Source organism: Bos taurus, chromosome 21 (genome assembly GCF_002263795.3).
Source record: "Bos taurus isolate L1 Dominette 01449 registration number 42190680 breed Hereford chromosome 21, ARS-UCD2.0, whole genome shotgun sequence".
Classification (NCBI taxonomy): domain Eukaryota; kingdom Metazoa; phylum Chordata; class Mammalia; order Artiodactyla; family Bovidae; genus Bos; species Bos taurus.
Genome location: NC_037348.1, coordinates 65,839,114 through 65,863,395, shown reverse-complemented (window position 1 = coordinate 65,863,395; position 24,282 = coordinate 65,839,114). Strand labels below are relative to the sequence as shown.

The window sequence follows — 24,282 nt, the reverse complement described above, 5'->3', positions numbered from 1 at the left end:
ATGTTATTCTTATCCCAAAACTTAACAGTCACGCACTGTTTGTTTCTCTTTGGACTTCTTTTTAAATTTATTAACAGTATTTCTTGCATGATCACACAGTTTTTCAACTGGATAAGGATGTACTCATCCAGCTTTATTTACATATTTATAGATTATTTCATTTCTCCAATTATAACAATAAAGTGAAAATGCATGAATGAACACAGAAAAAAATAAGATCCCTGTATATTCCTGATTTCTATCTATAGGATCTTTACAAGCAGAGATAACGTATTGGATTTCCTTCTCCCAGACCTCAGAGTTTCAGGCACACATTATTTATCATCTATGATTCAAACCACCAGTCATCATCATTGATCCAGGATTGGCACAATTTCTCTTTATTAACTCATTAATTCACATTAATCATATAGTAAATACTCTTAAGTAAATAATCAAACAAACACAAGAACTTTTACTGTTACTTACACTGGCCTCCATACTTCTAATGAATGTATAGAGGCAACCAAAGGGCTTGGGATCATGGAAGATGGTTAAATCATCTCAAGTATGTCCAGTCTGTGGAGTACAGAGCATACTAGTTTATAAAAAAAGATTAGGATCTTATCTACATTGATCCTTCCTTTCCACATCACTTACTCCATTTTTATGTATCTATTAATTTTTCATTACACATACACATTTTTTCTATTAACAAAGAGAACAAACTCAACCTTGGAAGTGATCTAGAATAGAACTGACTCTTACTTAGCCATGTCTACATGATCCTTAGCCAAAAAAGTAACATACTTGATCCATTTATTTCTCAATGGGCTTCAGTGTTTTCAAAATTTATTAGTAATATATTTTGCCTCACCTCATGGTTGAATAATGCTTCATTTTCTCCTTCCTCCTTCTCTAATGATTCTATGATCCATTAATAATAAACCTAAATCTATAAACCTAAGAACATGATGTTTGTGTATTTCTGACAGTTGTCTATAAAATCCTTTCCAAATTAAAGTTTGAACACGTTATTTTGGGTGTCGGCTCTCACTTTTCATCATCTACAACTCATATGCCACCAGTCATCATGACTGTTATGTGGTTCATTTCTACTGTTTTGGTCTCGTTTTCTTCCTGGGTGTCTATATTTGTATTGATCAAATTATTAATTATTACATTATTATTTTTATAATAATGAAAATATAATTCATTATGAAAAAGCCAAGAGTAAGAATCTACAGTTTGTCTATACAATCATTTCCCACATGGACCATACCTCTTCTGTTATTCAATCTCAATGTTGCTGCTGCTGCTGCTAAGTCGCTTCAGTCGTGTCTGACTTTGTGCGACCCCATGGACTGCAGCCTGCCCATGGGATTCTCCGGGCAAGAACACTGGAGTGGGTTGCCATTTCCTTCTCCAAATCTCAATGTTACATGCTATCAATTAATCAACATGTTTCATAGGTATTTATTATTGATAATAGCTAACTTTTTAATTTAAGAATTTTTAATAATACCAAACACACCCTTAAATGAAGACTCGAACCAAGACAAGGTTTTTGATCATGACCTACCTTGGTCTCTTTCCTGACAGAGTCATTATGATAATCTTCACTGTGGCAGAAGCTGAAGTCCACTCCAGTATCTGTTCTGAAGAGTACCAAGCGTAGAAGGTGATAAAAAAAAGATTGAGACACTCTCACCATTAACCCATACTTTCTACCATTCATATACATCATAATTTAGGTATTTATTAATTTATAGTAATATTTATTATTTTTCTCGTAATCAGATATTAACTTTATTCTCTTATTGATTATGTTACAAAAATATTTTTTAAATCTGTGACCATAAGTCGAAAAACAGATCCTTGCATGTACATGAGAAATGTCTAAAGCAACATTTTCTAGCAGATTCTTTCACTGTTGGACCTCAGAGCTCCTGACACGTAGCATTCACTATACATGACTCATATGCGCCAGTCATCATCATTGGTCCAGATTTTACCCTTAGTCTTCATTTTTTGTTTAATACAATCATTCACAAATAATGACAAAGTTAATTTGTGTAAATCACAAAGACCTAAGTGGTTTCTGGAAAATTCCTAACAGACTCAATGTTTAATATACCAATTAATGAATATCATGCTTCATACCAACACCACCTTCACTGTCAGGCTATGGTTGGCCTTCCATCATTACATTTCATATATTTTTTTTTTTTTTGGCTGCATAGCATGTGGGATCATAGTTCCCTGAAAAGGGATTGAACCCACAGCCCTTGCAGCGGAAGCATGGAATTTCAACCACGGGACTGCCAGGGAAGTTCCAAGTCCTTATAGTGAATACCATTAGCTACCTCAATAAGAAATATAACTATTACTTACACTGGTTCCTACACATAGATGCAGCCATAAATTTTTTGATCACAGGAATCATGGTTGAAACTTGAACAGCATTGAGAACCCACCCTGAGGAGTGCAAAGCATAGCAGATGATAAAATAATTCAGGCCTTATGTCCATTGATCACTGCTTCCACATTTCATTTCCTTAGTCATTTAAATATATACTAATTGATGTTAATAATTCTGTCTCATGTCCTAAAAAAGAACAACTCTTAACTCACTACTGACACAGAGCATTAACAGGGACTGTATATTATCTCTGCCTATGCATGAGATAGTTAGCTAAAGAGGTAATACCCTTGATCCAATTATTTTTTAAAAAATACTCATACTTTCAAATTAAATTAATAGTATTTGTTGTCTCGTCTTCCATAATTGAACAACACTTTACCCTCTTCCTCTTTATTTACTCAAGTAATTGAATAGATTGGTTATTCATTTTTTTTTGTAGTAATAATGCCATCAAAATTCACGAACCACTAAGGTCCAAGAACTTTGCCCAGGACTAAATTCTAGGACTAGCATTCCTAGCCTGCCTCAGGATCACATCCACCAGACAACAGACCAGATCTCTTTCTGTACAGGACAACTCAGTGCCAGATACAGGCCATCCATCAGCCCTGACTCATACCCTACTAGCTACCCTTTGCTGGTCCACGATTTGCCCTCTTTTTCCTCATTCATTTGCACACGTGTTGATTTTTAATTTTTAATTGACTAATATTAATTCAACAATTTACAAGAAGCAAGGAACCTCCAGAACAAGAGCCTCAAGTATCCTTAACATGTGTACACACAATAGTTTCCCTCAGCAATTCTCAGCCAAGGTTTGCACCTACTCATTAAGGACCGTGGGTGAGATATGGATTCCACAATGGGCCACAGCCACCTTCTTAGATTATACTTAACGCATGTTTTTAACAAAACAGCGAGCATTCTTAAACAAGACACCCCCACCAGGATGAGAGCTTGGCCTGTTACTCACATTTGTCTCTTTGCTCCTAATACAGCATTCACTGCCATGGCAGAAGGGCTACATTAGTTCAGTTCATTCTGAGTATAAGCAATGCAGATAAGAAAATCTTGAGACATTCATCCCACGAATACCTGCTTTTCTCATGGCATTTTCTCATTTATGTACTTATTATTTTATAGTGATTTATTTCTTTTTTTCTAAAGTAAACAAACTACTTGAACTCAGACTCAGACTCAAACAAGAACAGACTAACATGTTCCCCTGCCTCCATCATCGTTCCCCAAACTGTGACCTCCTGACCCATTTACTGCTTAATGAGGACCTCCTTAATGAGGGTCTACGTTATAGTAATCGTAATTCATGCCTCACCACATATTTTCATACCCAGATATGCTTCACCCTTTTCATTTTATACACTGACATATGTGTTTATTCTTCCATTTAATTATTTAAGATAATAAAATCAGAATTCATGCAGCACCAAAGACTGACAATACAACCCTTGAACATTACTGAAGTCTCTCCCTTTCCACAGATGTAAACATAATTTTTTTGTCATGGACCTCAGTAGTTTTTAGGTGTTTTGATCATAAAAAAATATTTCAAAATGCATTCCATTCCCATCATTGGTCCATGGTAGGCCTTTTTTTCATAATGTGAACGCATTGTGCGGGTCTGACTCTTTGTGACCGTATGGACTGTAGCCTGCCAGGCTCCTCTGCCCAAGGGATTCTCCAGGCAAGAATACTGGAGTGGGCTGCCATGCCCTCTTCCAGGGGATCTTCCTTACCCAGGGATCGAACCCACGTCTCCTGCGTCTCCTACATAGCAGAGAGACTCTTTACCGTTGAGCCAACGAGGAAGCCCATGAACCCAATATCAGAACTAAACTATTGACTAGTATTATACTTACATCTCCAGTGTGCTCTTCCTCATGATGAAAATAGCTTACACTGCTATCAACTAAGGAATCTTTAGGGAAAACCTAAAACAAAAATTTAGAGAGCTGTAAAAATGGATGACTGGGGCTCAAACTGTTTTCAAAATCATCCAAAGTGATCCAATTAATCATAATCAAATCAGTCATAAATTTTCACTTCTCATCATTTATACAGATCTGTGCTTGTTTTTGTTCCTCTATGTGGTCATGTACTCATTTCTTAAACATACTGGCAGCCTCGAGATCGTGGTCTGTTCAGTCCAGGTGCACCCATTTAGTGGTCTGTAAAGATAACGTTAAACGGATGAGGCATTTTCTCCACGTGCATGCATGCTCAGTTATACCCGACTCTTTGCCCCACTGAGAGTAGCCCGCCAGGCACCTCTGTCCATGGGATTTTCCAGGCAAGAACACTGGAGTGGTTGCCATTTCCTACTCCAGGGGATCTTCCCCACCCAGGGATTGAACTCACATCTCCTGTGTCTCCTGTCGCTGGATTCTTTACCGTCTGAGCTGACTGGAGAGCCCCCTTTCTCCGTTAAATACTTAGATATTTATTAATTACTGTATTTGTTATCTCTTGAAAAACATGCAACCTGAAACTCAGCACTGATACACAGCAAGACCACTAACTATTATGATACATATTTGACTTTATCAATGATGCTCTAGAAACACTGCTTCCTGATAGGCAGCATTAGCAGAACTTGGGAACATATTAGGAAGGCAGATTAGTGGACCCACACTAATTGTATTGAGTCAGAAATGCTGACTCTGGGACCAGCAATCTGTCATCTAATAAGCCCTTTGGGTGATTCTGATCAAATGTGAGAACACTGCTGTACATTAACCGAACCAGAGAGGTAATACCCTTGATCTACTGGTTTCTTAACATAATGCTGCACTTCAGAACTATATGAACAAAAATTTCTATCTATCCATCTACCTACTGATTCTTTAATTTATTCCCGTGGACTACTGTAACAAGTTCCCAGGATCCATCTAAACCCCAGAATTAGATTCTTGAAAATTACAGAAATCTAACTAAAGACTTACTCCCATGGATAATAATATCAAATCTCCTTTTGAAATGAACTTCAATGATGCAGAAATGAATTAATCACAAGACACATTCACATCATGGGTTCCTGCTTGACTCTTTCTCATTTAAATTCTACATTCTTTAAAGATGTAAAAACGAACCACCATGGACTCACTATCCCCTCCACATTCAAACCCTGCAAATGTCTTACATTTTCCCTCAGGTTGCTTCACTAAATTAATAGCTTAGATCTTTTCGACAAAGGAATGTTTATAAACTGTGGTGCAAACCTAATCTAGAATAATTAGTAGCTGTGAAAGAGAATGTAAAAGTCTCAAACTTTTAGAAAATTATATTGAATTCAATGAGTTCATAAAATTTGCCACACTGCATATCTTCAGCATATATCCATATTTGGTCTTCTCTGACTTTATTTGTTGGTAGCTATTTATTGGAGAAGGCAATGGCACCCCACTCCAGTACTTTTGCCTAGAAAATCCCGTGGACGGAGGAGCCTGGTAGGCTGCAGTCCGTGGGGTCGCTAGTCGGACAAGACTGAGAGTGACTTCACTTTCATTTTTCACTTTTCACTTTCATGCATTGGAGAAGTAAATGGCAACCCACTCCAGTGTTCTTGCCTGGAGAATCCCAGGCACGGGAAGCCTGGTTGGCTGCCGTCTGTAGGGTTGCACAGAGTTGGACACGACTGAAGTGACACAGCAGCAGCAGCAGCTATTTATTAGTAATTTTAATTTTTATCTGTCCATTCTTTAATTCATGAATTTCACAAACTATTCATATTTTTAAGTAAAATGAAAAGTGTCATTAGTGTGGGTGCATGCCAAGTTGCTTCATCTGTGTCCAACTCTTTTCAGCTCATTGCAACCCTATGGATCATCCCCTGCCAGACAACTCTGTCCGTGGGATTCTCCTGGCAGGAGTACTGGAGTGCATTGCTGTGCCCTCCTCCAGGTGATCTTCCTGAGCAAAGGATCGACACAGTGTCTCTTATGTCTCCTGTATTGGCAGATGAGTTGGGCATTCCTCTTTATCTATTTACTTCTATTTTATTCTACCATCAGTCCATTAGTAATAATAAATCTTAATCGAGGATGTCAAAAAAAGAACATGATTCTTGATGTATTTCTAACATCCATGTACCAGATCATTTCCAAAAGAGAGATTCAACGAATTATCTTTTGTGCTGGGAGTAACAGACACCCAGTATTCATTGTCTCTAATTCATTTGCCACCAGTTGACATCATGGGCCTATGTTTGAGTCCCTTTTCCTTCATTCATTTCTACTTCTGATCAACTAAATTCAATTAATTCATTGATAATGATATAATGAATACATGATTCCACAATCCCAGAAAAAGATATTTGAATATCCTAAACGTACTGTATAGAATCCTATCCCATGTAGACTTTATCTCTTTGATAAATGAACTTCAATTTTTGTTAATCAACATAATATTTCATTATCAATTAATTGATATAACGTTTCAAATGATTTTTGTATTTGGACATTGTCCACTTTCATTATGTTTATTATTATTTAATATTACTGTGAAATCCTTACACAAATAAACAAAGACAAGAACTTTAACCTTGACTCACCTTTGTCGCCCTCCTGACAGAGGCAACATGATGATCTCAATCAGAGCAGAAGCTGAAATCAGCTTGTAGGATCCATTCTGGATAGTACCAAGCAGAGAAGATGAGGAAAAATGGAGACATTCTCTCCATGTATTCACTTTTTCCACCAAAGAGTCATTTATGTATTTACTGATTAATGGTAATATTTATTTATTTTTCACTTAACATATGAAGCATCAAAGTTGTACCAGATTCAGAGTAGAAACTCTTATTGTCTGCATCATCCTTGGATAAAGATACAATATACTTGATCCATCTAATATCGGCTTCAATTTATATTAGTATTCTTTTCATGACTATACATTCTAAGAAGGAACAATATTTCAGCCTCTTCATCTTTACTTAAACATTTGTTTATTTATTCTTTTAGAGTAAGATTTGGTAAAAATTCATGAACACAAAGACCAAGAACAATATCTTTGTATTGAAAATATTCCTGATATCTGTCAATAGAATCAGTAGAATCAATAGAGGGATTGGGCTAGATTCCTTCGTGCTGGACCTCAGAGTTTCAGACACATGAGTACTCATCGCATATGTGACTCATACTCCATTAGTCTTCATCATTGGTCCAAGTAAGGAACTCATTCTTCATTCTCATATATATTTGCTGATCAATTCATCAATTCACTAATAATAGTAAAATAAATATCTGTGAATCACAAGTACTCAAGGAAAAGATCCTTAATATCTCTAATATCTATCTCTACAGTCATTTGCCATATGGAATATACTCATTTCATTGATCATCTTCATTGATAGCAACACCAATTAAGCAACATAACATTTCATGTCACTTCCATATTCATCTATAAACCATGGCTACTCTTCTTTGAATACATATAATGCTATTTTTATTATCACAATGAATAAACAAACACCCAAACCAAGAGAAGATTTTGACAACTACTTACATGACCCACATGTATTTATACACAGGAAAACCAGCAGAGGCCCTGATCACAGTCGAATGCTTAATAAATTCAGGTGCATCCATTCTGAGGAATACAAATCAGAGCAGATGATAACAAAATTGAAGGACACTACACTAATTTTAATTTTTACATAGTTGCTTTGGAATATTGGGATCATATTTATTAATTTATTCTTAACAAACAAAACAAGGTCAAGCTTGACACAGACCAAGAATAAGAACAATTACTGTTATTTACTGTCTGCATCATTCTTAGCCACAGAGGTCAAGGACCTGAACTTAATGAACTTCAGTATTATCAATCAATATTAAGAGTTTTTATTGACTCACCACATATATTAAGAGTGAATATACTTCAACATGTTCAATGTAATTTATTTACACTTGTACATTGATTTTTTTATTTGGGCAATTTTTCATAGTAAGATAAAAAATTGATAAACTCAAGCCAAGAAAATTATTCTTTTGTTTTCCTAATATTTGTCTGTAATAGTATGCCAAATAGAAGCAACAGATTATATTTCGTTTTTATTGGACCTCGGGCTTCCCTTGTGGCTCAGCTGGTAAAGAATCTGCCTGCAATACTGAAGACCTGGTTTCAATCCCTGGGTTGGGAAGATCCCGTAGAGAAGGGAAAGGCTACCCACACCAGTATTCTGGCCTGGAGAATACCATGGACTATACATTTCACGGGGTTGCAAAGAGTTGGACACAACTGAGTGACTTTCAATTTCACGTTTTTTGGACCTCAGAGTTTCAGGCACATAGTATTCACCATCCGTGACTCATACGCCATCAGTCATCATCACTGGTCCATGAATGGGCCTCTATTTCCTCATTCTTATCGGCATAAGTCTGTTGATTGATTCATTAATTGACCAATATTAATTATGTTTCACACTTTTATAATACAGTGAATACATGAGAAAAAAGTTCTCAAAGACATAAATTTTAATTACTGTGTTACTCACATCAGTCTGTAGAGCCCAAGACCACGGAAGATCCTTAAACCCACTGCTGTGCGTCCATTCTGAGGAGTACAGAGCAGAGAAGACAAAAAAAAACTGAGACTTTCTCTGAATTGGTCTTTGTTTTCCTCATTTTGTTTCCTCAGTTATGAGAGTATTATTTTTCATAATTTATACTTATATATAAGCTTACATATAAAGATAATAATATGATCCTCAGAAACACGATTCTAACATCTTTCCATAAGATCGCTTTGAATAGAGGCAGCAGGCTTTGACTGGACCTCAGAGTTTCAGACACAAAGTGGTCATCGTCCATGACTCATACTCCACCAACGGTCATCACTGGTCCAGATCTGAGCCCGCTTCTTCATTCTCATTGACATTTTTCATGATTGGTGCTTTGAATTATATTTTAAAGAAACCCATTAAATACAAGAACTTGAACTTTTACTCACGTTCTTCTCTAGGCTCTCAACACACAAAGGAAATCATGGAAAACGCATGCATCCGCTTGAGTGCATTGATTCTGGGAGGCACAAGGAAAAACAAATAATGAAAAATCGAAATCTTTCTTTTCTCCCTCAGCCTTTGTTTTCATCATTTTTTCATTGACTCAGGTAACTATTAATCCTCTAAACATATGTACATATGATCTATATATACATTTATCATATTACAAAGTTGACATTCTCTACTTGAGGCAGACCCAGGCTTATCAAACTGGGTCCTACTTATCAATGTCACCCTCGGCATGATCCTTAGAAAGGGGGTAACATCACTGGCCCGTTTATTTCTCAACACGCATCACTTTTCTCAGTTTATATTATTTCTCGCCTCACCACGTACATTCATGGGTGGACAAGGCATCAGTATCACCATTATTTTTTTGCATGTCATTTATTAGTTCTGTCACTGATTCATTTATGTTAATAATACAGAAATCCATGAATTCAAAATTATAAGAATATAATTATATATTCCTAACATCAATCCATAGGCTCACTGATGAGAAAGGAAACAGATTAGATTTTGTGTGTTGGACTGCAGACCTCCAGACATGTGGCGTGTGAGGGACTCCTGTGCCACTCTGACCTGAAGTCAGGCTTCTTTCTCTCATTCTCCTCTGCGTTTCTGTACACACTAATTCATCAATATACTAATTGAAATGAACTAAATATACATGAATCACAGAAACACAAGGACAAGAGCCTTCAGTATCATTCTTTAGCATCACTGCCTAACTGAATATAGCTCTTCCGTTAGCCACTACTGTAAAAACAGATTAAACGTCATCCTGTTTCATACATTTCCAATTTAATTGCTGGACCGTAGTTGGTCTCTTTTCTTATACTTAATACATTTTAAATTATTACAGGGAAACCCTCAACACATCACCCAAGCCAAGCACAAGCTTTGATTAGTACTCACAGTGGGCTTAAGGCTGCTACAGTGAGGCCACCATGAACTTCCGGGTTCTCTTTCTGAGAAGGACAAAGCAGAACATATAACAACATCAAGACACTAAATCACTATTGCATGCACTCTGCCTTACGTTTAGTCTATCAATTACTAATACACTAATCTGGAATGATACTTACAAATTTCCTTTTTGAAAAATGAGTAATACTGAACTGACTATGGACCCAGAATAAGAACATTTCTATTGACATGAGCCAAAGAAGGAAAGGCACTCAAACCACTTATTTTTTCTTAATGGAATTCAGTATTCTCAATGTATTTTAGTAGTTTTTATTGCCTTACCACATATCTTCATGCTATTAATCTTCACTTTTTAATATTTATATATTGATTCTTAATTAATTGATCCACTTATAAGAAGAATCAAAATCCATGAAAATAATCTAAGAAAACAGTCCATTTAGATTCCTAAAATCAGCCTATAGGATCATTTCAAAAAGAGGCAATAGATTCTATGTCCTTTAGTAGACCTCAGATTCCAGAATGAAGTTGTCATCGTCCATGACTCATACTCCACCAACGGTCATCATCGATCCACTTTTCAGCCTCTTTTGTTCACTCTCCTGTACGTGAATTCCTTATTCATAAATAATAGTTTCTAAAACCCTACAATTCATACAAAACCAAAGAATAAGAAACTTGAGTATTCTACATCTGTCCTTAGAATCATTTATCACATGATCTGTTTCATTAATGATTCTTACTCTACCCTAAATTTTAATTTTAAAAAACGCTTGGGAATAATCTCATATTTATCGTTGGCCAATAAATATACTTTTTAAGAACCTATCAAAAGAAGACATGAACTTTACTACTCACGTGGGCCTCTATACACCGAAGGCATGGAGGCAACCAGAGAGCGCGTCCGTGGAAGAGCTTTCCAGCCAGCCCCACTGGTCCGTTCTGAGAGACACGAAGCAGAGTAGATGAGTCAATAAAAACGAGACCTCGTCTGAACCGATTTTTCCTTCCATATTTTATTTATTTAAACCACTTTGGTAGTCATTAATTTTTCATACTTTAATTTTTTCTTAACAAAAGGAATAACCTCAAATTTAAGACTGACATAGAAAATAAAACTGACTCTAACGATCAGAAAATAAAAACTGACTCTTTGTGATCCTTGATCAATTGATACCTAAGAGGCATCAGTGTTTTCAATTTCTATTAAAAATAATTCTTGCCTCACCACATATCTTCACAGTTAGACAACGCCTCACTCTCTTTTTATTTATCTATTCCTTTATTACTTAATGGTCCTTCATCTATTTATTTATACTTCTTTAATAGTTACATTATTGATCCATTAACAATAATAAATTTAATCAAAGAACCCAAGGTAAGAATACGATCTCTGTATACTTCTAGTATCTGTCTCTACAAGATCATTTCCAACAAAGGGATTTGATTAATTATGTTTTCTGTTAGACCTCAAAGTTCCAGACACACATATTATTCACCATCTACAATTCATGTGGCATCAATTATCTTCATTGCTTCATGTTGACTCTCTTTTTCTTCATTCATTTCTACATTTGTATAAAATCAATCATTAATTCATTAGGAATAATAAAATGAAAAAAAAGTCACACCATCCAAGAATAAGATCCCTAAATATCTCCAATATCTGTCTATAGAATTATTTCACACATGAACTGATGATCTTTCATTAACCAATGTCAATGGGGCACAATACTAATTAAAAAATATGTTTCACAGCATATTTATCAATGGCCATAACTTCTTTAATACTTCAAATAATTCAAGGAATACATTTAAACACATGACCCAATCTAAGGTGACAAACTTGACCATCATTCAACTTTTTCTCCTTTTAATCCAGAGGCAATAGGACAATCTTGGTCACAGCAAAAGCTGAAATCAGCTGGAGCATCATTTCTGCATAGTGCCAAGCAGATGCCAGTGACAAAAATTTGAGATATTCCATCCATTGAGCCCTACTTTCCACAGTTCATATACATAGTCATTTAGGTATTTATTAATTTATGGTAATATTTAATTGTGTTTCCCTTAACAAAACAAACATCAAACTTGCAACAGACTCAGATCAATAATGGGCTGCTGCCGCTGCTGCTGCTAAGTCGCTTCAGTTGTGTCCGACTCTGTGTGACCCCACAGACGGCAGCCAACCAGGCTCCTCCGTCCCTGGGATTCTCCAGGCAAGAACACTGGAGTGGGTTGCCATTTCCTTCTCCAATGCACGAAAGTGGAAAGTGAAAGTGAAGTCGCTCAGTCATGTCCGACTCTTCGCGACCCAGTGGACTGCAGCCTACCAGGCTCCTCTGCCCATGGGATTTTCCAGGCAAGAGTACTGGAGTGGGGTGCCATTGCCTTCTCCTAATAATGGGCTACTACTTATCAATGGATAACTGATGAATCAAGTATATTATGCATTTTTGAGTAAGGATGATATAGACGTTAATAATGGGCTACTACTTATCAATGTCTATATCATCCTTACTCAAATATGCATAATATACTTGATTCATCAGTTATCCATTTTAATTCATATTAATGTCATTTCTCTTTACTACACATTTAAGTAGAGAACAATACTTACCCATTTTTAGTCATTCAATCATTTTTATTCATTTATATACTTTTTGATTCTGTCAGTAATATTGTTATAATAATTTTTTTTAAACTTCATGAACCACGAAGAATAAAACAAGGTCCCTACATATTCCTGACATCTGTCTATAGGGATACTCCCAACTAAGGAAATGAACTATATTTCTTGTGTTGGACCTCAGAGTTTCAGACACACAGTATTCATTGTATACAACTCATATGCCATCATCATCATCATTGGTCCAACCTTCAGACCCTTTTTCTTCATTCTGATCTACCTTTGTTTACTGATCACTTTATTAATTCATTAATAATAATAAAATAAGTATCTATGAATCAAAAAACTGAAGGACAACTCCTTCAATATGACTAACTTGTACCTATAGAATATTTTGGCTCATGGAATATATTTATTTCAATAATCATCTTCATTGCAGCAAATATTGACTAATCAACTTTATTCTCATCTGTGTAAGTTCATTAATTAACGCATTATTACTAATGCTATATTTCAAACTTTTCATAATACAGTGAACACAGTGAAAAAAGCTTGCAAAGACACAAATTTGCTTACTACATTACTCACCTTAGTCTGCAGAGCACATGACCATGGGAGATGCTGAAATCTGCTAATAGGCATCCATTCTGAGGAGTAAAAAGCAGAGGAGGTGATAGGAAAAAATGAGACTTTCTGTATATTGGTTCTTATTTTCTTCATTTCATTTACTCAGTCACAAAGGTACTTACATTTTCCATGGTTTACATATCTATGAGCATAAATAGAAATATAATGATATGATCCTTAGACAAAGAGCTAATACCTTGGGTCCATATATTTCTTTATGTGCAGCAGTTTCTCTAATTTAGATTAGTAGTATTTCTGGCCCCACAAAATACACTATGGTTGATAAGGCTTCATTCTTGTTCTTAGTTATATTTTGTTTATTGGTTCTATCATTGATCAATTTATATTAATAATACAGAAATTCATGAATCCAAAATTAGAATAATATTGTTGTTTGCTCCTAACATTGATCCATAGAATCATTTGCAACAGAGGAGACAGATTTTGTTTTATTTTGAGTCTCTGACTTCCAGTCACTAAGCATTTACAGTATATAATTCACACGCCATCAGACATCATCATTATCCAGGTTTGAACCTTTTTTTCTCCCTCCCGTCTACTTCTGTTTAGTGATTAGTTCATTAATTTACTAATCATAATTAAATAAATATCTGAGTCACAAAAGCTCAGCCTTCAGCAGCTGCCTTACTTTTCTTTACAATCAGTGCTTAATTGAGTACAGTTCTTTCATTAATCACCCTCATTATTCTAAAGATAGATTAATCAACCCAGTGTTTCATACATTTCCAATTTAATCACTGGACCATGGTCAGTATTTTTTTATCCTGAATATATTTTTAAATATTTCAAAGAATAAACTAAACAAACCACCCAAAGTAAAATAAGAACACTATTATGTTGGTTTCCACATACAGGCAAATTTAGAGACTGTTGACCAAGGCATATGCTTAAATCAGTCGGAATGTGTCCATTCCAAAACACAGAAAGCAGAGTAGACACATGATTGAAATGCTTTCTCTTTTAATCTTTGGATCTACATTTCATGATTCAGTGATTATGCTATATATTACCAGGGTTAATATGTAACTCTTTCCTAAGAAAGCAAACCACAATGAACATTCTACTAATGCAGAATAAATACTGGCCATTATTTATATTATCTATAACATCTAGTAGAGGAAACATGCTTGAACCATTTATTTTTTAACTAACTTACTGTTTATTTATTAATATTATCTCTAGCTTTACATGCTCAGTTGCTCAGTTGTGTCCGATTCTTTGCGACCCCATGAACTTTCGCCCACCAGGCTTCTCTGTCCATGGAATTTTCCAGGCAAGAATACTGGATCGGATTGCCATTTCCTGAGTGGGTTGTCATTTACTACTCCAGGGGATCTTCCCGAGCCAGGGATCAAACTCGCATCTCTTGTGTCTCCTCCATTGGCAGGCAGATTCTGTTTCACTACACCACCCAGGCAGGCCCTCTACCTCTAGCCTTACATTTATAATAAAGCAGTTGTTATAAAATACATATCTATGAGGCAAAAAACTGGAAAACAAAACCTTCAAGTATCTCTAACATCTTTCCATAGAATCATTTGGTTTTTTTCTGAATTTACCTTTTGCTGATTATCTACACTGTTGTAAATATTGATAAATCAATTTAATGGTTCATGTCAATTCCAAATGTATTAGGGGGCCATGGTTGGCCTTTTTAAATTATACCATTATTTTTTAATATTATAGTTAACATCCTAAACAAATCACCACAAGAAACAAGACAATAACTTTGACTCTTACCTAGAGCTCCTGACCAGGAAAGATCCTTAAATTAGCCTGGCACACCCACTCCAAGTACAAAGCAGAGAAAATGAAAAGAACAAAGGTATCATGTTCATTAATCCATGCATTTTACCTTTCATTACATCAGTAGTTTAGGTATTTTTTTATTAGGGTTAATATTTACTGATGTTTCCCTCAAGAAAGTGAACATCAAGCTTAACACTGAGCCAGAATAGGAAGAGTAATTATTACTTGTACTTTCTATAGCATCATTAGCCAAAGACATAACATAAAACCATGTCTTTCTGAGCTGAATCAGTTTTTTTAACATTTATTTACAGATTCTCTTACTTCCTGAGACATTACCAGAGTTGGACAATGCTTCACACTCTTCATTTATTTGTATACAGTTGACCCTTGAACAACACAAGTTTAAACTGTCTGGGTCCATTTATACACAAATTTTTTTCAATAAATACAGGGATCTTGAAATTGACTAAGTGTGGGGAAACTTTGTGTTTGATTAGAGACCACAATGTGTGATACGAAAAGAATCAGGGTTTGATCCTATCTAAACTGTTTCGGATCCCTGTCCTTGAGTGAGTCATTTCACAGTTCCTTTGATTTTCAACCACAGATAGTCTTATGTGGCAAAACTACGTCTTTATAGAGGGAGGCTTAAATCAACTGTGATTCAAATTAAAATTGATAATACATTGTACATTAGTTAATTGAGTAATTAACTGTGAAAATAAATAAAATGGTCTTCCTTTTTCCTCCTTAATTGACCACAGATGTACTGAATTGGCCTATGTAAGACCTCCATTCATTTAATTTGTACTTGTAGCCATTTATCCCTTCCAATAATAGAGTTAACACCCATGACAAACCACCAAACCAGAAGCAATTACTTTGACTGTTACTTACAAAAGTTTCTACAGTCCTTAATTGAATCATTGAGCATCCGTTCTGTAGGGTACAAAGCAAATATTAAAATAGACAGATAAGACAGGCAGGTAGACAAATAAGGCGACCTAGATTCAGATTTTTTTAGTTGAATTCAAGTCAACTAAACAAGTGATGAGGAATAAACGCTAGTACTTATTGTTTATTAAAACTCTGAATGACATAATGATTGATTGAACCAAGTATTAAATTTAATGAATATAATGAACACCTCCGAAACCAACATCAGACAGAAGAATAAGAACTACGACTTTTACAAACGTCTGTTTGTGTGTCCTCTATCCAGTCAGTGAGAGCTATAGCTGTTCAGTCGCTAAATCGTGTCGCAACCCCATGGACTGGAGCCCACCAGGCTCCTCTGTCCATGGAATTCTCCAGACAAGAATCCTGGAGTGGGGTGCCATTTCCTTTTCCAGGGGATCTTCCCGATGCAGGGACTGAACCCAGGTCTCCTGCATTGCAGGCAGATTCTTTACAGTCTAACCAACAGGGGAAGCCCATGAGCTGTAACACCTTTCCAAATGAAACTTGTGTGGAAAGAACTCAGGCAACCTCAGTCTTAGATTCGAGCACGTTCTCAGCGATTGTCCATGCCTCTTCCACCTTCATATATGTATGTATGTATATAACCACACGTGCAGCCATTTTATCTTACATTTTTTAAAGAAACTACACCAACAACCAGGAAGAGAAATACTCTATAAATATAATAACCATTCCAAAACTTAAGAGCCTAGCTCTAGTTCCTTTATCTAGATAGCAATTGTTAGAAGTGGATTAATGACTCTCCTTGTTTCATAATAAATGGCCCTCATTGGACCATGTATTACTTTCAAGTAACTGATTAAAATATTAACTTATTACTTGATACATTTATAATAGTAACATTAATATTTGTGACACAAAAGAATCAGGACAGTATTAATGCCTGTCCATATGCTCATCAGGCACAGGAAAAAGATTAGATAATTTTTTTTAATTAAAAAGTAGCAAAGATCATTGGATTAATCATAATTGGTCATGTGACTTATTCTTAATATAGATCCATGTATAAAGCCTTCTCTCTATTAGGTAGGTAGTTAATCAATAATTAAGTAAAAGCTTTACCCTTCTCTTAATAAAAACAAAAACCAACAAACCAGGCCAGAAAAATAGCATGAGCTCTTCCATCCACTTACGGAAATGTTCTTTACCCAAAATGGTAAGCTTTGGTCAGTTTATTTTACTGGAACCCAGTGCTTCAGAAATGTATTAATAATGATTTTTATATTACATATATTATATTACACTGTCATATTTGAACCAGGAATAAACCATTTTGTCCTTATTCACTTATACTTTCTGGATTTATTCATGCATTGATTTACTAAAAATACAATATTAAGAAGCCCAAACACAAGAACAAACTCTTAAATATTTTTAAACCCTTGAGCAAGCTCATTTCCTATAGAGATAACAAAGAGGAATGAATCTTTTTACAATGGACCTCAGAGTTATAGGGTTTAATCAAAGTCCTTGACTTCAGACACCCCAGGGTACTCATCATCAATCCAGGCTAAATAATCTTTTACTTCCTTTATTTATTGATCCATTCACTGATCCACCAACAGAAAAAACATCAATGTCCATGAACAGAAAAAAAGCCAAGAACAAGATCCTTATATATGACCAAGATCTGTATGCAGGCTCTTTTCCCATACACTGGATCTTTCTCAACAGATGAAGCCTCTTTTCTAGTGGCCTCATTGAGCTATGTATGGATCAGTGAACACCCCTGCTTCATATGCATCTTACTCCAGCTCTCTTCCACCTTCCTAATCTAAATAATTCGATAAACTCTAATGAAAAATTCACTCCAAAATCTTATGACAAGATCTTTTGACTATTACTATTATATTTGAGTCATTAGGATCCTTACCCACAAAGGTAACAGCCAAGATCTTCCTCAGAGAAGATTGATTGAAGCAGCCACAGTCTTCATTCTGTGGGGTCAAATGCCAATGTTCAAAAGAAGGAACAGTCCAGATGTAGACTGATTGAAAGGATACTAGCTGTGTGATACTAGGTTAATTATGAAGTCGACTCAAGTCTCATTTCTATTTTTGAGCCATGAAGAGCACTTATCCTTATTACTTGGTTTAACTAATACTTTCAAATACTCCAATGAGGACAGTCGAGTTCATCACTCAAAAAGAAAAACTGTTACTACTGCTCATACCTGTCTATAGACCCCTACCCACATAAGTAAAAGCCTAGAAAATCCTTTCAATGGACTCAATTCGCAGAGAAATGGGTGAATTTAAAATTTATCATCCATGGCATATTCTTACCAAAGTCTATGCTTGACCCTGCTGCTGCTGCTGCTGCTGCTGCTAAGTCACTTCAGTCGTGTCCGACTCTGTGCAACCCCATAGATGGCAGCCCACCAGGCTCCCCCGTCCATGGGATTTTCCAGGCAGGAGTACTGGAGTGGGGTGCCACCGCCTTCTCTGATGTTTGACCCTACTCACATTAATTCAACTGTTCACTGTTGTATTTATTCAGGTATGGAATTATTCATGGAATATGTGATCATATGTTCAAATATACAAACACACAAAGAAAATGACAGAAATCCAGAATAGAAAGAACCCAAAATAGAAATGATCTTCATGTACCTGTCTACATGTTCATATCTAAACTAGGAAGAGAGAATTAGTGGTATACATACAGATGAGTCATTATTCTTCTTTCTTACTGAGCCACATTTGCCTCCTTTTAAACTATTGCCTGTGATTAAAACTTCATCCATTTATATGTAAGAACACATCAATATCTAGGAAATAACTAACATTAGATAAGAAACGTGAATAATATTTATTATCTCCATATGTCTATTTCAATACCCACAGAGATTTAAAAACTACGTGGTTTTCTTGTTTTTAATAAAACTCAGTGAAAAGACTTGGATTAACAATAACCATTTTCATAAGGCACATTCTGAAGATGAGCTATGTTCATCCTTTTCTCAATTAAATAATTTCTCAATTAAATAATTACTCAATCAGCATTTATTTACATAATTTTCCCCTTCTCTAAACAAAAACAGCCAACTAGGAAACCACCTACATCAAGCAATACTACTGAATCTTATATACATCTGCATACATACTTCTTTGAAAAAAGAGTCATATTTTATGAACATATTTCACTAAAATTCAGTGCTGTGTGCTTAGGCACTCAGTCATGTCTGACTCTCTGTGACCCCATGGACGGCAGCCCACCAGGCTCCTCTGCCCCTGGGATTCTCTAGGCAAGAATACTGGAGTGGGTTGCCATGTCCCTCTCCATTCAGTGTGATAGTAATGTATAATAATAATCCATGTTTGTTACATACTCACAGAACTGGTCCATGCCCAGCTTTCTTTATATTTACCCATCTTTACATTTCTTCATTTACTCATGCATTGATTTACTTGTAAAAATTAATCTATCTCCAGAAGATGTCTGTGATCCAGGTATCTGAATATTCTGAACTTCTGCTGTATACTCATTTCCATAAAGGGGAAAAAAAAAAAGAAGGCCACTTGTAAATGATGGACCTCAGAGTTAGATATCACTTTAACCAAAATGTTTGATTCAGACACCCTCCAATCTCATCACTGGTCCAGGCTTAGCACTCTTTTCCTTTGTTAATTTATACCTCCATTATCCCATGAGTCACAAACTCCCGGAACAGGATCCTTGACGTAAGTCTGATAATTGCCTCTAGGCTGATTTCCGACAGAGTTTGCAGACTAGATTTAAGTGTAACCTTGCATCATATCAGGACCATCACAAAAAATGAGCCATAACTGGATCATACACATTTAATTCAATCAATTTTAAACATGATGTAATGACCATCCAAAAACCACAATGGTACCCTACATCTAGAACACACACAGTAAGTTGCCCCATCTAAGAGCTTCCTCTAAACAATTAATAAGCTGGGTCTCTAATAATACTGAAATATTAAACCAACTGTGGTGCAGAAATAATATGGAATAGATAACAGTTTTGAAAATGTTAATTGAATGCCTTCCATTTCTTTTTAAGATGAATCTCAGAGGTACTGAAACGTGTTAATTCTGCTCCTCCTTGGCCCTTAACACTTCCTCACTACTGGCCATACTTGCTGTTCTTAGATTTGGTTTTATGCATACAGCCTTTTATCCTGTTGAACTACTTCAGTGATCACACTTGAGTAAACCATACAAACCAAGAAAAGAAACTTTTGTTACTTACACTGCTCCTTACTCACAGAAGTAATAGCCAACATCCTCATCATTGGACAATAACTGAATTCAATGTGGAGTGTTCAAATCAGACAGAAAAAACAGATTTTTTTAAAGAACGAAAAGCGTAAACTTGGATTTTTAAAATAGAAGTTAGTTCTACATTACTAGATTAATCAGAAACATTGGTTTCTGTCACATTTTCATCAGTCAATCCTACAGAGGTATCCTTTTCATCTACTGACTTACTTTCTGGTGTGACATAAACTGGTGAAGACTTTTAAAATGTTTTTATGAAGACTTTTTAATCCATCACCCAATATATGACTTATATTATTAAAATTTGTCTATATATCCCTACCAAAAAAAAGGCCGGTTAACTTTTTAATGGGGGAGATTTTGATGAATTTAAATTCTTGCTCTAAAAAACAATCTGACTATGTCATACACTTTGACTCATTAATTATTAATTAATTTATTTCTTTATTAAATAGCTCTAATAAATGGATGGAAAATCTATAGACCATGGAGTCACAAAGAGTCGGACACAACTGAGGGGCTAAACACCACCCGATAGCTCTAAAGATAATTTAACTACCTAGACCTTTTTTAAAAAATAAAATACATACAGTGATCTGCTACTCAACACTAAATGTTGTTACATTCAAGTTTCCTCACTGATGACATTTTCTCCAACAATGGAAATATTCTCTATTAGCACTGCCCATTATGCTATATACATTATGCATTATATATACATATATACATGTATATACATGTATATATATACATATATACATTATGCATTATACTGTTATATATAGTAGTAACTATATATAAAAGAGATAACTAACAAATACATACTATATAGCATAGGGAACTCTACTCAGTATTATTTAATAACCTGTATAGGAAACGAATCTTAACAAACTGAAATATATACACATAAAATTAATTTTCTTTGCTCTACACTTGAAACTAACAGCATTGTAAATCAACTGTAAGTGACAGTGAAAGTCGCTCAGTTGTGTCCGACTCTTTGAGACCCCAAGGTCTATACAGTCCATGAAATTCTCCAGGCCAGAATACGGGCATGGGTAGCCTTTCCCTTCTCCAGGGCATCTTCCCAGCCTAGGGATCGAACCCAGGTCTCCTGCATTGCAGGCGGATTCTTTACCAGCTGAACCACAAGGGAAGCCCAAGAATACTCGAGTGGGTAGCCTGTCCCTTCTCCAGGGGATCTTCCCAACCCAGGAGTCAAACCGGGGTCTCCGGCATTGCAGGCAGATTCTTTATCAACTGAGCTATCAGGGAAGCCCTCATAAATCAACTATACTCCAGTTTTTAAAAATGGCAGGCACCGGCCACATAGTGTTACTAAGAAACTAAATTTTTGTTTTTGAGTATTTGAATATAAAAGTTAATAGCAAGATATCTTCTTCCCTGAAGAAGGAGGGGCTTGGATCTTTTTTTTAAGTGGATTTCCAGGCAGTAAAACAAGATTAACTGGGCTCCTTCGCATATTACATATGCTCCTCACTGGCCCACGGCTTTTACTCTTTTAAATAATACAGATATGAAATCATGCTTTGACTCTCTTGTAATAATGGCACCAATACTGGTGAAACCTAAAGACGCTTAACAAACATACTGAGAGACACTAAATCTATATCCATCTGCTTACCACAAAAATCGTCAACATGCATCTACTTGATTAAAAATAAATATCAGTGAACACAAGAGGATTCATAATTTTACATTCACAAATCTCATGCGGAAACATTTTCCATGTTTCAATAACTATCTAATCATTTGTATCTTATTTTTCACTATTGATTATATTAAACTACTATTTATCAAAATATTTTATACTGTGTTTATCATGATTTGTTATATTATTATTGATCGTATCTATTATATTAAGTATTATTATAATAAATTATATGAATATTTTAAAAATAAGACATATGACCAGAAACTCACCACCAAGAACAACACTGATATTCACATATATCTATCTATACTTTCTCAAAGGAGGAACACCCTTAGTCTATCTTACTGAACTCAACTTTTCAGAAATGTATTAACAATAATTCTTGGTTCATAAGCTCCTTTCACAGCTGGATAAGGGGTAGCTCTCTTCTTTGTTGCTACTTCATTTATTCATGCATCGATTTACTTTTAATAATACCATCCATATTCATGAACAACAAAAGGTCAAGAACACAGTCTTTGAATATTTCTGACTTCCTTTGTAAGCACATTTCCCAAAGACACAGTGGACCTCAGAGTTGCAAACTGGGTTTAATCAAAATAGTATTCAGATGCCCCACGCATACTCATCATCGATCCAGACTTGGTATTCTGTGCCTTTGTTTGATATGTTGTTCTTGACATATTCATTGATTCACTGATAATAATACAATGTTCATGAATTAGGAAAATAAAGCCAAGATGCTTGAAGATATGAATATGTCTGTGAAAGTTCACTTCCCACAGAGCTAGAGAAATAGCTCCTTGTGCAATGCAGCCCAGCATTGAAAATATGAATTAATCCATTTCCTTGTATCATATCAGTTCCATATTAGCCATTGGTCCATGCTTAGACTTCTTGCAGCCATATTTTAAAGACAGGACAATGAACTTTCATTTTCTACCATGATTAAGAAAAAGGCAAAATTTTTCATTTTTGTATATTCCCCTCCTTGATGGGTTCATAGTCTATAACAATATCAGTACAGTGTTTATATCCCCTGTGGTATGAAAATTAAAATTGAAAAAAAAATTAAATTTAAATTTGAGTTAGAAAAATTAAGTGGAACACTAAGATTCTTCAAAGTCCCTTGGACAGCAAGGAGATCAAACCAGTCAATTCTAAAGGAAATCAGTCCAGAATTTTCATTGGAAGGACTGATGCTGAAGCTGAAACTCTAATACTTTGGCCGCCTGATGCAAAGAGCTGACTCACTGGAGAAGACCCTGATGCTGGGAAAGATTGAAGTCAGGAGGAGAAGGGGACAACAAAGGATGAGATGGTTGGATGGCATCACCAACTCAATGGACATGAGTTTGAGCAAGCTGGGGAGACGGTGATGGATAGGGAAGCCTGGCCTTATGCAGTCCATGGGATCTCAAAGAGTCGAACACAACTGAAGGACTGAAGTGAACTGAAACTTTTCAGAAAATGAGTGAAATGCTTTTTATCCTTTTGTCCTGATAAATTCAGTCATGCTGAAATGGATTAATCATAACTCAAATTCCTAACAAAGTTTAATCATTGACCAATGCATGTCCACCTTAGAATTGTTCATGTATGTAGACATTTATTCCTTCAAAATATCTCAGTAGATACCCATGACCAAGGCCCCAACAGAACATGAATTTTATTACTTACATTGATCTCTTCTCTCTTTATCTAAGAGGTAAAAGTCAAGATCTTTGCCATGAGTGAATAATCAAATCTGGCAAAATGCTTGCTCTGGGCAGTTAAAAGCAAATTTTAAAAAGAATCAATCTACAATTATCCACTTTAAATGATCCATAATTAGGTAACCATAATCCTTGACTTGCATCCTATTTTCAACATTTGGAAAGAGCTCTACTTTATATATATTAACTTGTGCAATCTTTTATTTTATAAAATATGATGGATACCACTGAATCTGGCAGGAAACACCAGAAAAATAACTATAACTATTAAGAATAT

General features: G+C 35.5%; 1 long non-coding RNA gene, 10 other non-coding genes and 2 pseudogenes across 11 annotated transcripts in view; all 13 read right to left on the bottom strand.

Annotated features, from left to right (window-relative positions):
* MEG8 (proline-rich receptor-like protein kinase PERK10) overlaps positions 1-24,282 on the bottom strand; it is a 125,523-nt gene that overhangs the window by 44,111 nt on the left and 57,130 nt on the right. Inside the window, exons 10-25 of the long non-coding RNA NR_146189.2 lie at positions 18,239-18,302; positions 16,282-16,323; positions 15,373-15,420; positions 13,573-13,631; positions 11,214-11,297; positions 10,344-10,396; positions 9,371-9,441; positions 8,916-8,974; positions 7,925-8,008; positions 6,972-7,048; positions 4,539-4,590; positions 4,282-4,353; positions 3,378-3,445; positions 2,374-2,457; positions 1,562-1,637; positions 469-558 (exon numbers count right to left, since the gene is read on the bottom strand). This is a non-coding gene — a long non-coding RNA (proline-rich receptor-like protein kinase PERK10). The remainder of the gene's footprint in view (positions 1-468; positions 559-1,561; positions 1,638-2,373; positions 2,458-3,377; positions 3,446-4,281; positions 4,354-4,538; positions 4,591-6,971; positions 7,049-7,924; positions 8,009-8,915; positions 8,975-9,370; positions 9,442-10,343; positions 10,397-11,213; positions 11,298-13,572; positions 13,632-15,372; positions 15,421-16,281; positions 16,324-18,238; positions 18,303-24,282) is intronic.
* LOC112443297 (small nucleolar RNA SNORD113/SNORD114 family) lies at positions 289-361 on the bottom strand. The gene has a single exon (XR_003031638.1). It is a non-coding gene; the product is annotated as a small nucleolar RNA SNORD113/SNORD114 family (small nucleolar RNA).
* LOC112443293 (small nucleolar RNA SNORD113/SNORD114 family) lies at positions 1,913-1,986 on the bottom strand. The gene has a single exon (XR_003031635.1). It is a non-coding gene; the product is annotated as a small nucleolar RNA SNORD113/SNORD114 family (small nucleolar RNA).
* LOC112443294 (uncharacterized) lies at positions 7,507-7,584 on the bottom strand (annotated as a pseudogene).
* On the bottom strand, positions 8,686-8,760 carry LOC112443288 (small nucleolar RNA SNORD113/SNORD114 family). Its single transcript, XR_003031630.1, has one exon. It is a non-coding gene; the product is annotated as a small nucleolar RNA SNORD113/SNORD114 family (small nucleolar RNA).
* On the bottom strand, positions 9,191-9,265 carry LOC112443289 (small nucleolar RNA SNORD113/SNORD114 family). The gene has a single exon (XR_003031631.1). It is a non-coding gene; the product is annotated as a small nucleolar RNA SNORD113/SNORD114 family (small nucleolar RNA).
* LOC112443298 (small nucleolar RNA SNORD113/SNORD114 family) lies at positions 10,859-10,931 on the bottom strand. Its single transcript, XR_003031639.1, has one exon. It is a non-coding gene; the product is annotated as a small nucleolar RNA SNORD113/SNORD114 family (small nucleolar RNA).
* LOC112443312 (uncharacterized) lies at positions 11,819-11,895 on the bottom strand (annotated as a pseudogene).
* Positions 13,158-13,231, bottom strand: LOC112443291 (small nucleolar RNA SNORD113/SNORD114 family). Its single transcript, XR_003031633.1, has one exon. It is a non-coding gene; the product is annotated as a small nucleolar RNA SNORD113/SNORD114 family (small nucleolar RNA).
* Positions 14,066-14,139, bottom strand: LOC112443316 (small nucleolar RNA SNORD113/SNORD114 family). Its single transcript, XR_003031655.1, has one exon. It is a non-coding gene; the product is annotated as a small nucleolar RNA SNORD113/SNORD114 family (small nucleolar RNA).
* Positions 17,801-17,873, bottom strand: LOC112443303 (small nucleolar RNA SNORD113/SNORD114 family). The gene has a single exon (XR_003031643.1). It is a non-coding gene; the product is annotated as a small nucleolar RNA SNORD113/SNORD114 family (small nucleolar RNA).
* Positions 19,896-19,969, bottom strand: LOC112443301 (small nucleolar RNA SNORD113/SNORD114 family). Its single transcript, XR_003031641.1, has one exon. It is a non-coding gene; the product is annotated as a small nucleolar RNA SNORD113/SNORD114 family (small nucleolar RNA).
* Positions 22,855-22,929, bottom strand: LOC112443302 (small nucleolar RNA SNORD113/SNORD114 family). Its single transcript, XR_003031642.1, has one exon. It is a non-coding gene; the product is annotated as a small nucleolar RNA SNORD113/SNORD114 family (small nucleolar RNA).